The sequence below is a fragment of the Mustela erminea genome, chromosome 20 (genome assembly GCF_009829155.1).
Source record: "Mustela erminea isolate mMusErm1 chromosome 20, mMusErm1.Pri, whole genome shotgun sequence".
In the NCBI taxonomy this organism is placed as follows: domain Eukaryota; kingdom Metazoa; phylum Chordata; class Mammalia; order Carnivora; family Mustelidae; genus Mustela; species Mustela erminea.
This window is the reverse complement of record NC_045633.1, coordinates 15,739,691-15,756,037: the sequence shown is the minus strand read 5'-3', so window position 1 is coordinate 15,756,037 and position 16,347 is coordinate 15,739,691. Positions and strand designations below refer to the sequence as shown.

General features: G+C 39.5%; 2 protein-coding genes across 7 annotated transcripts in view; one reads left to right on the top strand and one right to left on the bottom strand.

The window, feature by feature from the left end:
- The window catches only part of GRIN2A (glutamate ionotropic receptor NMDA type subunit 2A), a 609,475-nt gene that overhangs the window by 532,398 nt on the left and 60,730 nt on the right, over positions 1-16,347 (bottom strand). The window lies entirely within an intron of this gene.
- Positions 4,303-16,347, top strand: part of ATF7IP2 (activating transcription factor 7 interacting protein 2) — a 56,183-nt gene continuing 44,138 nt past the window's right edge. For 2 of the 6 annotated variants that reach the window (XM_032328002.1, XM_032328000.1), the window contains exon 1: positions 4,629-4,716. The gene's annotated coding sequence lies outside the window, so the exon portion shown is untranslated. Of the gene's footprint in view, positions 4,391-4,628; positions 4,717-16,347 lie in introns of those variants that run through there. The other 4 variants (XM_032328001.1, XM_032328004.1, XM_032328005.1 and 1 more) reach the window with 4 other exon arrangements.

Here is a 16,347-nt window from a genome sequence, read left to right as displayed (position 1 = left end):
TTTTCCCACTGTTGCCAGAAGAGATACTTTTGTGATTTCAATCTTCTTAGATGTTTTTGAGGCTTGTATTGTGGCATAACATCTGGTCTGTTCTGCAGAACTGTACCACGTGCACTTGAAAATGCTTATTTTGCTGTATTGGTATGGGATACCCTTAATAGGTCTGGATTAGGTCTGGTTCGTTCATACCGTTGCTCAAGCCCTCTAATTACTTACTGACCTTCTTGTGGTTGTTCTATCCATTGTTGAAAATAGTGTATTAAAGTCTATAGTGATTCTTGCAGAATTTTCTATTTCTCCCTTCTGTACTGCTCATTTTTGCTTCATATATATTTTTTTAGCTCTGTTGTAAGGTATGAATATGTATATGACTGTTCCATCGTCTGGATGGATTGACCCTTTTATCAATATATAATGTCCTCCTCTGTCTCTTGCAACAGTTCTTGACTACAAATATATTTTGTCTGATATTATTATAGCTACCACACTTCTCTTTCAGTTGCTGTTTGCCTAGAACACCGATTTTTATCTATTTTTAATACACTTGTGTCTTTAGATCTCAGCTGTGTCTCTTAGACAGATAGAGTGCGATCATGGCTGTTGTTTTCTAATCTGTTCTGTCAAACTAGCTCTACTTTTTTTTTTTTTTAAAAAGACTTTATTTAATTAGAGAGAAAGTAGGGAGAAGCCAAGTGAGAGGAAGAGGGAGAAGAGTCCCAAGCAGATTTTCTGCTGAGCACAGAGCCCAACCTGGGACTCGATCCCATGACCCTGTGATCATGACCTGAGCTGAAACCAAGAGTTGGACACTCAACCAACTGAACCCCCAGGCACCCCACCCTACCACTACTTTTTTTTTTTTTTTTTTTTTTTTTTTTTTTTTAAAGATTTTATTTATTTATTTGACAGAGAGAGATCACAGTAGGCAGAGAGGCAGGCAGAGAGAGGGGAAGGGAAGGAAGCAGGCCCCCGCTGAGCAGGGAGCCGGATGTGGGACTCGATCCCAGGACCCCGAGATCATGACCTGAGCCGAAGGCAGCGGCTTAACCCACTGAGCCACCCAGGCGCCCAGCCCTACCACTACTTTTAAAGAGAGTTTAATTCATTTACATTTAAAGTGGCTACTAACAAGGAAAATCTTACTGCTCTCAATTTGCTCCTCTTCTCAGCTTGCTATTTTTTCTTTTTTTTTTCTTATTGTTCTTCAATATCTCTATTCCCTTCTTCTGCGTTTATACGATTTTTTTTTAATGGTGGACCATTTTTATTCCTTTCTCATTTCTTTTCTCTGGAAACGTTAAAAGTTATTTTCTTACTGATCACCCTGGGGGGATTACAATTAAACTCATACCTATTACAGTCTACTTTGTATTATTATCATCTTAACTTCAGTAGTATACAGAAACCTTACTCTTACACAGCTCCTTCCTTCCCCCTGTATGTTAACACAAATTTCATCCTTACACATTGACTTTACCTGAAGTCAACTGATTCATAGCTGTCATTAAATCTAAAAACGTATTTACAGCAACATCTAGAATAGTATTTGACAAAACAACTGGGCACACAGCCTTGCTAAGTTGACACATAAAATTTAACCATCATAATAATCATATTCAAAACAAAACTTCAAGATAATAAGAGACTGTCTAACTCCAGAGACATTTTTCACAATTGACAGTGCTGAGAACTATAAATAATTCTGACTTCTTTTTTTTTTTTTAAGATTTACTTATTTATTTTAGAGAGAGAATAAGAGAAAGTGATAGACTGAGAGCATGCAAGAGTGGGGGGAGGGACAGAGGAAGAAGAGAATCTGAAGCAGACATCCCACTGAGAGTAGACCCTGATGTAGGGCTTGATCTCACCACCCTGAGATCATGACCTGAGCTGAAATTACCAGTCCAACATTTAGCCAGCTGAGCCACCTGGGCGCCCCTATAATCTTGGCTTCTAATGTTGTACTTTACGCCTGCTAAAACTCTCCAAAACACAAAGTAGTGACAATATGTTTATGTCTTTTTCTTAATCTTCTTTTTTTAAAAGGACATTTTAGACAATTAAGACAATTATTTGTCATAGACAAGAAGGCTCTACACTCAACGTGGCATTCAAACCCACAACTCAGAAACCAAGAGTTGCACGCTCTACCAATTGAAGAGCTAGGAGCCCCAATGTGTATATGTTTTTAAGGTAGGAATGTTGATGGTAGGTTAGGAAAAAGAGAGACTAAACTGGTTTTGGTAGTACCCGTTTGGTAATCACCTGAATAGCCATTTACAAAAAACCAGAAATAAACATTTATTGAGCACCTACTGTGTGTTAAATGCTTTATTAAACACTGTACATGGACTCAACTCGTGTAATTTGATCCATGCAATAATTCTGAGGTTACTTTTTTTTGTCTTTTTCTAGAGGGTTACTTTTTACCATGTTTCTTGTGTTATTGGTAATTTCCACTCTACAGATAAGGAAACTGAGGTATTGGTTAGAGTATAATCATGAAAATAGAAACCAATGTAGATATTTCGAGCATAATGTTATTTAGTACAGAGAATTAGGGGCTTAAAAGCCTTTTGGGCTGGGACCAGAGGGTGGAAACCCTATGGAAGGGCTGGAGGAACTATTGTCACAATGGTTTTCATTTGTGCCACGGTTTCTGCAGTCCAAAAAGTAGGGAAGTTGCTGCTGCTGTCAAAAAAGTTCAGAAAAAAACACTGTTGATTGTCACAGCTGCCTTATATCACTGAAGCAGGGACGGGCAGGGAAGAGAGCCAAAGCTTAAACAAAATACACAGAACAATAATTTATGTCTTTCTTCTTCCAAATATCAGGAAGTACATCCGACTTGGCAAAATATCAATGAATCCAGAACACTGGCCATAGGGCATCTGGGAAATGTAGCTCCCAGGATTCCAGGCCAGCCTTGGGAATTGCTAAGAGGAGTATGAGAAAGAATGCTAGGATTCATTTTCTACTTTTTCCACAACGAGTTTCTACAAAGTTAGCAGCTTAAAACAACACTCAGTTGTGTCATAGTTTTATAAGTCCAAAGCTCAAGGGACTCAGCCCATAGAGCATGCAGCTCCTGACCCTGGGGTTGTGAGTTCCAGTCCACGTTAGTCATGGAGCTTACTTTAAAGGGAAGGGAAGAAAAAAAAAAAATGCAAGATAATACTATTACCCTAAATGAAAATGACATTTCTAAAGTCTACTTCTCACTGGTATTAAGTCTAAATTCTCATCTGACTCCAATTCACTTGCCTCCTACACCCTTTCTCTCAGCAACCCTATGTATACCCTTCAACCATGTTAGAAATTATTTCCAAGCAAAAAAACCTGAGTAAATACTGGCATTGTTTTACATTTTTGCCAATTTCCTTAGTGTTTGACTTCATACAGTTGGATTCGTGGATCTGTTTCTGCGTTTGACATGTTGCAATATCAGAGTGACACTTTTCCAGAAGTTTCTGGAAAATTCCAGGAACACACCTGAGACCAACAGAATGAAAAAGGCAAATAACGTCTATTATTAAAATAATATTAACTTTGCGGACCCCTCAAAATTCCCAGACCACAGTTTGGGAACCCACTGGGTACATTATTGTGTTCATGGCCGAGTTTTCTGGAATGTGTGGCCTCGCCTCATTCTTCTCATAGCCAACAGCACTTACAAGGCCTGCAGCGCTCCCCTCAGCAACCAGATGGGCTTTATCTCACAACTGACGGTTGAGTTCGTTCCCTGCCTTGAGCACAGAGAGGGCACTCAGAACTGACTGAACACACAGCAAGCACTACGCGGGCCAGTATGTGCCTCACGAAATCTGACGCTGCCCAAGGTGACAGGATCCCAGGACAATTTAGGAAAACTCAAGAAAACACAACTGGGCTAGGCCCACTCGCCTGAGTCGCAAAATTTAAGGAGTCGCCCCCAAACTCCGTAATCCAGGTAACTGAGACTTTAAAGGCAATATTCTGAAAATTCAAGTCGGTTTTTGCAAACAAAGTTTCCCTGGTCATGACTTTCAGAACTTTCCAACGCGTCGCGTGAGTCCCTCAGAGCAACGGCCCCGGCTCGCGGCGCCACCACCGGGCGAACGCGGGCGACAGCCGGACAAAGAGGCAGCGTAACCGCCAGCGAGATCTCCGCACCCCGCAGCCGACGGCCACTTACCGGCCGCTTTTCCCCGCCCCCGCCCGGCCCACTCCACCAGGGCGCCCCTGATTGGCTGGGCCTCCTCATGTTCACGCTTCCATTGGCCGAGAGGCCGGCGGGGGCGGGCGCGGGCAGACTTACCTCCACAGGTCCCCGCGGGAGCGTTATTGTGCGCGGCGGTTGCTGTTCGTTGAGCTTCTGTTGAGAGAAGCGGCCGGCGCGGCGCCGCCGGAGGTACGTTGGGGCCGGGCGAGAGCCCCGCGCGAGCGGCGGTTGGTCGAGTCGGCGGTTGCGCGGCGCCGCGCGCCTGAGGGCCGAAGCCCCGGGACGCCGCGCGAGCAAAGCGGTCGCGGCGGCGGGGCCGACCGAGAGGCGCCCGCAGAGTGGCTCGGGGGCTGGGGCCGGGAGGACGCCCGCGACTGGCGAGAGCACGCGTCCGCGGCGCTTCCCAAGGGGGGCGGTGCGGGGAGCGGCGGCGGCGGCGGCTGCGTGCGCCCCGCGTGGGAGTCGCGGCTGCGAAGGGACACGGCGACGGCCGCCACGGGGTTTTTTCCTTCCGAGTAAGTACGGGATCGGGGCCCGGCCGGACTACTTTTAGCGGCTCCGGGGTTAAGTGGGACCCCGCAAGGCGCTGAGCGGCTGGCTGAAGATCCGCGGGGCGGGAAGGCTGTCGTGGCGCGGGGGGCCCGGGGACAGAGGGGATCCCCTGAGATCCAGCGACCCAGGTCCTAGGGGGGCCCGGCGCGCAGACGTGGGCCGGACACCTGTTGGCGCCTAGGGGCGCTGGGGATGCTATGGCCGAGTCATCCCGGAGGTGGCTTTCCCTCTCCGGCCCAAGCTTGAATATAGGTGCGTATCTGCTTACGAAACCGTCTTCTCCTTCGGACCGGCTTTCCCTCCCATTTGGGCAAAGTTGGAGGATGTGTGCGGTAGAGGAAGCGTTTAGTTTGCTTTTGTCTCTCCGACTCCAGTCCGACTGTACTTGGAAAATTGACCTCTTCCAGCTTTGCCTGATACGGGGCCGGAAGACCAAGCTGCGGACGTGGTGAGCCGGCATCTGCCGTGGGCTCCAGGACGAGCTAGCTTTCACTGCCCCAAAGACGTCGCATGGTCAAGATCTAGAAGAAGGAGGGTGCTCGGTGGCCCCGTAAAGGAAAACGTTGGACGAATTTGCGTCTCATCCACTGTAAACCGACTTCGTTTACGCCAGCCTGGGATTCCATACACTTACCGTGAGGATTTTGTCCTGTGTTTACCGGTAGCCAGGAACCGATCCGAGACATGGGTATTTGCAAAACGCGGTGAAGAACAGTCAAGACAAAGGTAACTTGTGTCACAGGAGAGCTACTGAAAAATGCAAAAATGAAGCCTCCGAATCAAGGAGTAATTACGTCGAGTCCAGCGTTTGTCAAGTGTGCCTTCGTAGTTTATCCTTCAGTCCGGCGTTTAGAGACGCTGGGTCTGACCCTGATCAAACTAATCTGCTTAATGCTCAGTCTTAACCTGCAGATTTGTACAGACCACATCCTAAGACTGTCTTCTGCCTCAACAGAAATGCAAGAACAGTGCCGTATTGGAAATGATTTACATCTCTTAAGAACTGGTGTGTCTACGTACATCTTGAATATTCTGCTCTGTTTGACTCCCATACCTCACCTCAGCTCTCAGTTCACTGTATTTCCTTGATCCTTGTATCTTGAATTCCGGGATGAAAATACTGTGTGACCCTCCCTTCTTTGGCATATCCTGTAATTCTCTTTTAGTGGGTGTTTACAGATGTATTTCATTTCATGTAATCAAATTTTAAGTAATATACTGGGTAGTTGTTACCAATAAAAATAAACTTTATAACTTTAAATGTGCAAGAGTGTTCTCATTGAATTGAGTGAGATTACATTAAATATAAAACTATCTTATTTTGTCTCATATTATTGCACCATTTAAATGCTCTGCTCTCTGAGTCTTTTTTTTTAAGATTTCATTTGAGAGAAAGAGCACATGAGCAGGTGTGGCGGGGGGGGGGGGGGGGGGGGGGGGGGGGGGGGGGGGGGGGGGGGGGGGGGGGGGAGTGACAAGCAAACTGCTCACCTAATGCTTGATCCTATGACACGGAGATCATGACCTGAGCCAGAGTTAAGACTCTTTAACTGACTGAGCCACTCAGGCACCCCTGTTCTAAGAGTCTTAAACCTTGATAGATACCTTTAAAATGCATTGCTGTAGACTCAGGTACCTAATTTCTTATCATTCTTCAGCTTTATCAATCTCAATAAGCCAGAAAAATTGTAGTCAGGTTGTATTTGGAGAGAAATAACACTCTGAGTAGGGCAGATACTCGGATGTAGTTTGCATTTTTAAACTTCTGATTAAATTTCTTGGGATGTAAGGGATGTTCCTATGAACAGATCTTACTAAATTTAACAATTATGTAGATGCACTAAATGTATCTACCAAATACGGTACCATTAATGTACCTCTGTGACACTGTGTATAGTGCTGCTGATAAGAAATAGCTTAGAGATAACTATTGCAAAAGTTGCTGAGGCCTGTTTTGATACTCTAAGGAAAGAATGACCCTGGCTGGCTTTCCAGAAGTTAATTTTTGTAAGTTGGGTATACATTTAAGTGGCATCTTATATAATACGAAAGTCCTCTTCCTGAGGATATAAAAGTAAACACACATCTCTGCCCTTAAAGCTCATCACTAAAAATAAATGTTTGTAATAGGGTATTCAGATAAAATTGTTCTCTTGAGGGAAAGCTTTTTTAAAGAGGTGATCTTTAAACATGACCTTGAAGGAATGAGGAAAAAGGGGAAACATCGATAGATGACAGTTCCGATGAATTAAAACAGTGAAAGGTTTATAGGAAATGATGAGATAAAATTCAATAGCTTCAGGAAAAAGAAAATATAGGAAAGCTAATCCAATCGTGCTAGTCTGATTATGTAGAAAATACTGGCCTGTTAAAAGTTAAATATTGATTTAGCTACAAATCTGATAAAAAGGTATAGAGAGCTAAATTTCATCTGTAAGTATAGAAATTTGATAATGGTTAGAATTTGTAACAACTAGTGTGAACATATTACTTTAAAATGTTGATCTATTAAAAAAAAAAAACCAAGTTGCTAAATTAGTTAAAACTGACTGCCATTAGACATTAAGGAGTGCTGATAAGCATCTACTTCCTTTCATTATGAGCACTTTATAATGTTTCATTTTATGGTATTCCATTGATAAAAATGATTAAAAGCAAAATTGTACTAGCACTTAGAAGGTGGCTGATGGCAGCTGGCCCATGGACCACTTAGAGGAATAAGGATTAGTTCATTCTCATGAGGTTATCACCTGGCACATGATCAGGTTTTGTCATTTTGTTGATCATTTATATACCTCTGAAGATGACCCTGTCTCTTCATAACTGCTTACCTGATTTGTACTTGTGGTACAAGATTTCTTTGTGTCTTAAGATCCTGAGTTTAAATGCTGGCTCCAAACTGTGTTTCCTGGAACAAGTTATATAACCTAGTTCTGGTTGGTTTTTTTTTAAGTTTCACTTTTAGTAAAGGTAAAGTAAAGATCTGGTTCATTGGATTTTTTAAAAATATAACAAGAATTGCCATTTGTTTAGTGCTTACATGTATTAAGATAACTGTCTCAACAAGAAGCATTATGAGAGATTTCATAATGAAGAAAACCAGTCCATCACTAGGAATAAACTCAACTCAGTATCTACTCAAAGCTTCAAACTATATATAAAGAAAAAAGCACAATGATTAAATTAAAAAAAATAGACAAACCCACAATCAATGTTTTGAATAGCTGGAAGACTGTGAACAGCACAGCTAAAAACAATCTGAACTTGTTGGCATTTTCGTATAACACCACCACGCCCAACAGTGTTGAAGGACATGTTCTGCTCAAGTATACGTGGAACTTTTGGAAAAATTGGCCATGAAGCTAGCCTCAACAAATAAAAGACTGAAATCACTTGGGAGGATATTCTCTGACTACAGTGCAACTAAGCTAACTTCCAACAAAAATATAAATGGGAATCTGCAATTGCCTGGATATTAATGTTTTAAATAATTCACAAGTGATAGAAGGAATTGTAATGGAAATGGGAAAAAGTTTGAACCAAATATTAAAATTGAGGTAGGGTTTATCAAAAGGTATAGAATTCAACTAAAGCAGAACTAGAGGAGAATTTTACAGCTTTAAATGCAAAGTGAGAAGGGGAAAGGAACTGAAAGTTAAAGATCTGCATTTTCATCTCAAGCTGGAAAAGGAACAACAAATCAAGCCTGAAGAAAATGGAATTAAAATGCCAAAAGGAAATGATGAACACTAAGTACAAGAGAAAGTCAGAAAAGCCAGAAGTCAGTGCTTTAAAAACACTAATTCAATGGATAAATTTCTAGTAAGAATGATGAAGAAATCACTAACATCAGGATTAAAAAGATCACTACACAAGGCTCAGTGAAGCCTGGCTGGCTACAAGGGCAAAGAAGGAGCGGTGGGGGCAACAACAGCTGACAGAGTCCCTGTGCCAGGCAGCCATGGGCCAGAGTGACTTTAGCCTCCTGGACCACTGGTGCCAGGCTTGCTGCAAAACCAACTTCCAGTGCCAGTGGGTGCCAATATATTTCACTCACCGTTCTGACATCTGCCCAGATGTGCTAAGAAGCTGGTGCAGGCGCTAAGACATCTGGAGGCTGAGCCTGGCCTGAGCTGCCACCACCCCCATATATATTCTAAAAAGAAAAGTACTACAGATCTTGCAAATGTTACAAATATAATTAGAGAATACAATGAAGAACTTCATAAATTTGAAATTCTGTTGAAAGAAAAACAACTAAAGGTAACAGATGTAGAAAATATGAATGGTCCTGTGTCCATTTTTAAAAATTCAGTTATTACTGAAAAGCTTTATCATCGCTAAGTTAACTCCAAACCCAGATGGCATTATGGTGAATTATTTCTAACCTTTAAGGAAGAAGTAATACCATTTGCAAAGAAACTGAAAGAATTTCCAGTTTTATGGGGCCACCATACATAACCTTGGTGTCAAAACATGATAAAGGAAAATTATAGGCTTTTCTCTCCTAATACTGATACAAAATTCAATTGAATTGAATTAAAAATTGAATCCAGAACATGGGAGAGTATCTAGGAATAAGCTGCATTAATATTTTAAAATATCAACATGATGCAAATTAATAGAAAAAAAGAGATTATGTGCTCTTCTAAATACATATGAAAAGACATTTGATTAACTTGAAAACACAATCATGGTAAAATCTTAACTGGGAATGAAAGGATAATTATTAATCTAATAAAGTGTATCTCTATAAATTATTACAAAAATCATATTTAGTGGTGGTATAATGAAATACCACACCTTACCCAAGTTTGGTGATGAGAAAAGCATGTGCACTAACAGCATACCTACTCATATACTGGAGGTTCTAAATGTAGTAAGACGAAAGAAAAAAATAAGGATTAACAAGAAAAATCATGACATTGCCTTCATAGAAAATTCAAACAAGTGAATCTGATGACTTAATTGGAGATGTGATCAGTTAAAACACTCTGTAATAGGCAGACGTGAAATTTTAAAAATGTTTTATTCATTTGAGAGAATGAATTTGTAAGAGTACAAGTAGGGAGGGTAAAAGGGAGAGGAAGAGGCAGACTCTGCGCTGAGCAGGAATCTCAGTCCAGTGCTTGATTTGATCCCAGGACCCCAGAATCATGACCTGAGCCCAAGGCAGATGCTAAACCAACGGAGCCACCAAGATACGCCATAAGTATGAAATTTTAAAATGCCACTTATAAAGCATTTTAAGCTGATACCTAGGGCATTAAAGGAAGGAATAGAGGATCAAAAGATACAAGGCTTATAAAGTAAAATGTAGACATAAATTGAACTATCAATAATGTCAAATATGAATGGATTAAACGATCTAGTCACATAGAGATTTTCAGACTGGAGGAAAAACAGCATCCAAGTATGTGCTGTCTACCGGAGATACACCTTAGTTTGAAAAATACAAATAATGCTGAAAGTGAGAAGAGAGAAAAAGATCTGTCGTACAAAGAGCAACCGTAAGAAATTGAGTGGTTATACTGATGTCAAACAAAATAGACTTTAGAATAAAAATTTTACTAAAGGTAAAGAGGGATGTTTTATAATAAAAGGACTAGTCCCTTCCGGCGCCTGGGTGGCTCAGAGGGCTAAGCCTCTGCTTTCAGCTCAGGTCATGATCTCAGGGTCCTGGGATCAAGCCCTGCATTGGGCTCACTGCTCAACAGGGAGCCTGCTTCCCTTTCTCTCTCTGCCTGCCTCTCTGTCAAATATATATATATATTATATAATATATAATTATATATATAATATATAATTATTTATATGTATTATATATAATTATATAAATATGAAATTATATATAAAAATTATATATATATATATATATATAGACTAGTCCCTGAGGAATTTGGAACAATTATATATATGTCCATATATATGTGTGTATGTATATATTATATACACCCAACAGCAGCACCAAAATACATAAAGCAAATATTGACAAGAATTGAAGGGAGAAATAAACAATTCAGTAATAATGGTTGGTGACTTCAATACAGTGCTTTCATAATGGATAGAAAACTAGGCAGGAGATCAGTAAAGATTTGAGTAACACTGAAAACCAAGTAGACCTAGGAGACATCATGCAGTCAAAATAACAGCAGAATAACACATTGTTCTCATGTACATAGAACATTCTCTGATATAGACATACTAAGCCATAAAACAAACTTCAGCAAATTTAAAAGGATTGAAATCAATGAAGTACATCCTCTGATTACAGTGGAATGAAATTAAGATTCAGTGCCAAGAAGAAATTTGAGAAATTCACTACTGTACCTAAATTAAAGAACTGCTAAGTAACCTATGGGTCAAAGAAGCTCCTCAAGAGAAATTAAAAAATACTTAATGACCTAACATTCCAAGACTTTGAAGTGAAATTAAAGCAGTTGTTTGAATGAAATTTGTAGTCAGGGAGCCAGGGTAACTCAGTCAGCTGAACGTCCAATTCTTGGTTTCAGCTCAGGTCTTAATCTCAGGATCATGAGATTGGGGCCCAGCAGCGGCTCCACATTCAGCAGGGAGTCTGCTTGAGATGCTCTTTCTCCCTCTCCCCTACTTGTGTGCGCTCACGCTCTCTCTCGCTCTCAAATATTTTTTTTCTTAAGCAGGAAATTTGTAGTGATGGACACCTATTTTAAAAAAGAAAGTCTTGGGGTACCTGGGTGGTTGAGTGTCCAACTCAGTCTCAGCTCTGGTATTGATCTCAGGGTTTTGAATTCAAGCCCAGCATGGGGCTCCTACTTTAAAAAGGATAAATAATAAAGAAATAAAATCTCAAGTCAATAACCTGACCTTTAGTCTTACTACAAAAAGAAGAGCAAACTAAACCTAAGTCAGAAGAATGAAGGAAATAATAAAGATTACAGCAGAAAGTAATAAAATTAAGAAAAAAAAAAAAAAAAACAGAAAATCAAGGAACCCAAAAGTTGTTTTTCAAAAAGACTGACAAACCTTTACCTAGACTGAATATGAAAGAGACTCAAATAACTGAAATCAGGAATGACAGAGGGAGCATTGCTACCATCCTTCCAGAAGTTAAAAAAAAATAAATTGATGAGAATACTATAGGACAATTCACTTCATACCAATCAAATAAATGGTTGAAATAGACAAATTTCTAAAGAGACCCAAATGACCAAAACTGACCCAAGAAGAAATAGAAAATCTGAACAGGCCTATAACAAGTATAGGGATTGAATTAGAACATAGAAAAGGCCAGTATCAGATGGCTATATTGTTGAATTCTACAAAACATATAAAAATACCAATTCTTTTTTTTTTAAAGATTTTATTTATTTATTTGACAGAGAGAGATCACAAGCAGAGAGGCAGGCGGGGGTGGGGGGGGGAAGTAGGCTCCCCACTGAGCAGAAAGCCTGATGTGGGGCTCAGTCCCAGGACCCTGGGATCATGACTTGAGCCAAAGGCAGATGCTTAACCCACTGAGCCACCGAGGTGCCCCCAAAATACCAATTCTTTGCAATTTTTTTTTTAAGAAACAGAAGAGGAAGAAACACTTCCCTAATCATTCTGTGAGGCCAGGAGGCCAGTATTCTTCTGAAAACAAAATCAAAGACCTCACAAGAAAACTGCAGAACCGTATCTCTTAGGAATATAGATGCAGGAATCCCCAGCAAAATACTAAAAAATTCAATCCAGCCACCCAGGGAAAGGATTATACACCATGACTATGTGATATTTATCCCAGAAATATGTATACGGCTGTTCTATCTTCTGGATGGATTGACCCTTTTATCAATATATAATGTCCTTCTCTGTCGCTTGCAAAAGTTCTTGACTACAACTCTATTTTGTCTGATATGATTATAGCTACCCCACTTCTCTTTCAGTTGCTGTTTGCCTGGAATATATATTTTTATCTATTTTCAATCTACTTGTGTCTTTAGATCTCAGCTGAGTCTCTTAGACAGCATATAGTGGGATCACTATAGTGTTGTTTTCTAATGTTTTGTCAAACTAGCTCTGCTTTTTAAAAAAAGATTTTATTTATTTATTGAGAAAGGGGGGGTAGGAGCCAAGTGAGAGGAAGAGGGAGAGAGTCCCAAGCAGACTCTCTGCTGAGCACAGAGCCCAACCTGGGACTCGATCCCATGACCCTGTGATCATGACCTTATCCCAGGAATGCAAGGCTGATTTCACATCCAAAAATATATTAATGTAATCTACCAGATCAATAGAATAGAAAGCAGAGCCATATGATTTTGTTAATAGATGCTAAAATATTTTCTAACAAAATACAATGCTCCTTTACAATAAAAATATTGAACAAAGTAAAGATAATTGGGAAATTCCTTATCCTGATAAAGGTTATCTGTGAAAAATCCACTGCTAACACCATACAGAATGGTTAAAAACTAAAGATTTTTCCCCTAAGTTAGAACAGGACAAGGATGTCAACTTTTGCCACCTCTGATATTATACTGGAGTTTCTGTTCAGAATAGGCAAGAAAAATTAAATATAAGGCATCAAGACTGGGAAAGAAGAAATAAAACTACTGACATGTGACAGGCTCTTGTTTATAGATAATCCTAAGGAACACCCCCCCCCAAAAAAAACTAGAGATAAAAATAAGGTCAACAATGTTGCATGCAAGATGAATATAGTTTTCTATTGTATTTCCATGTATTTGAAATGAAAAAATCCAAAAGTGAAATCAAGAAAAATAGTTTCATTTACAACAGTATCAAAAGAAGTGCAAAACTCTAAATACTACAATACACCTTTGAAAGAACTAAATATTGAGGTAAATGGAAAGACTTCCATGTTCTTGGATCAGAATACTTGATAAAACCGAGGTAGCCAGACACCCTAAATTGATCTATCTAGGTTCAACAAATCCCTATCGAAGTCGAGTAGGCTTCTTTGTGGAAATTGTTAATCTCATCCTGAAATTCACATACATATTTAAGGAACTCAGAATAGCCCAAACAATCCTCTAAAACAAAGTTGAGGACTGCTATCCTAAATTTAAAACTAAACAGAAAGCTATAGTAATTGAGACCTACATATCAGTGGGATAAAACTGAGAATCCTGAAGTAAACCTTAAGATTTAAATTAATTGGTCTTGACAAGAGTGCTATAACAATTCACTGGGTGACAGAGTAGCCTTTTCAAATGGTGCTGGAACAACTATCCACATATAAAACAATAAATGAATGATCTTCACACTGTTTATAATTATTAAAATGGATCAAAGCTATAAACTTTGAGACAGGAGTAATCTTCATGACCTTGGATTAAGCAGTGGTTTCGTAGATGTGACTCCAAAAGCTCAAGCTACAAATACAGAACTAGGGCACCTGGGTGGCACAGTCAGTTAAGCCTCCGATCCTTGGTTTCACCTTAAGTTGTAATCTCAGTGTCATGAGACAGCCACTTGTTGGTCTCCACACTCAGCTCAGAGCTACTTAAGACTGTCTCTTCCTCTGTACCCTACCTAAGATAAATAAGTAAATCTTCTAAAAAATGAAAAACTGTAATTTTTCAAAGCATATGACCAAGAAGTAGAAAAGACCCACAGAATGTGAGAAAAGGTTTGCAAATCATAAGTGAAAAGGGATTGAAATCTAGAATATATATGTAATTCTTACAAGTCAATAATAAAAAGGCAAATAATTCAATTTTAAAGTGGGCAAATGATCTGAATAAATAAGACAAGTGGCCAATAAGCAGCATCATTAACCATCAAGGAAATGCTTATCAAAAATGACAATGACTTACCACATCACTCTCACCAAGATGACTCTACTGGAAAGACCTAATAGTGTTGATGAAGAGATTAAAACAAAATCCCTCATACACTCCTGTTGTGAATGTAAATTGGTCCAGATGTTTTTGAAAACCGTTGTTCCTCAGAAGGCTAAATATGGAGTTACAGTATGATTCAGCAGTTCCATATAGGCATATAACCAAGAGAAATGATCACCCAGAAACTTACAAGTAAATGTTTATAGCAGATTTATTAATAATAGCCTGTTTTGGCTCTGAAGTAGATTTAAATATCCAAAATTATTCTTGGAAGTATATCTAACATAAAAGTAAGGTAAAATCTGAGATGTTAAGTTCAAATCCTTTTTGTTTACCTAAGTAATTTCTATACCCGATGTGGTGATCCAACTCGCAACCCAGAGACTGAGTCACGTGCTTTTCTGACTGAACTAGCCAGGCATCCCTTGAACACTTTAAGATAATATATATTTAAATAATCTTGTTTTACTCTTCAGTAGTTACTGAAACATTGGCTGAAATGCTTTTTTTTTTTAAGATTTTATTTATTTATTTGAGAGAGAGAGAGAGAAAGCACGAGAGGAGAGAGGTCAGCAGGAGAAGCAGACTACCTGTTGAGCAGGGAGCCTGATGTGGGACTTGATCCCAGGACTCCAGGATCACGACCTGAGCCGAAGGCAGTCACTTAACCAACTGAGCCACCCAGGTGCCCTGGCTGAAATGCTTTTAGAAAACTTCTAAATATACTAGAATTCATAGAATCGTGAAGCATATGTAGACCATATAAAAAGGACATTTTCATGTTTGGGTAAAATGTGGAGATAACAACCAATAGAAAGTAAAATATAATAGCAAAAAGCTGTGAAAATTATAAGGCATAACACCAAGTATAAGTTACAGCTTTAGTGGCAATATTAAATGTAAATGGATTAAATTCTATTAAAAGATTCATTAGGCTAAAATATTTTCAATAACTTACAAGAGACCTCTAAAATTGATGGGATGGACAACAGTATGGTCAGCAAGATTTACATCGTCAGATAAATGAACAATAATATTTTAAAAGTTCAAAATTAACAGGATACGGTCTAACAATTAATTATACACCTGAGGGCAAAATGAAATTAGATCCCTTCTCAGTATATTTTGAAATCAATTCTAGATGGATTAAGGACTTAAATTATGAAAGACAGATCTTTAAAACTTGAGAAAATATAGATGACTTCTCTTTCCTACCTTGTACTGCTGGACAGTACCATGATTCTAAAGATCTGTGTGACATGTTGCTTATTTGACAGCAAAGGATTCAAGCTGGCTAGAGAGAATCACAAGTTCTGATGATAGCAGGGATCCCCAGTTAGACTGTCTTTTTCTTTTGATTCTCCCAATAATAAATTTCACTAAACCTCCCTACAATATGTAAACTGTCATTTGCCTTTTAGGCAGTTACTAGTATTTAACTTCCCTTTTACAGGAAGTTTTACTTATTTTTCCCTAAGCATACCAATGCAGAGGTTTTCCAAGTGAAAGACCTCTCCATAGTGCCCTGGGTATTACCAACTAACAAGTTGTACGCTGTTACGACCAATTTTCTCATGTTTGTAAACTTAAATATAATTCTCTCTGAGCAAGTACTCCTATCAGAGATTTGCTCATGTCTGCTTTTATGTATTTTTTATAATTGCACAACCATGGTGCAGGTCTGTGACCTGAGATAACTTAGATCAGAAGGCTTCTGTACCACCAGTCAGCCTCACTATTTCACATATTACCTAGGGGTGGGGAAGGATT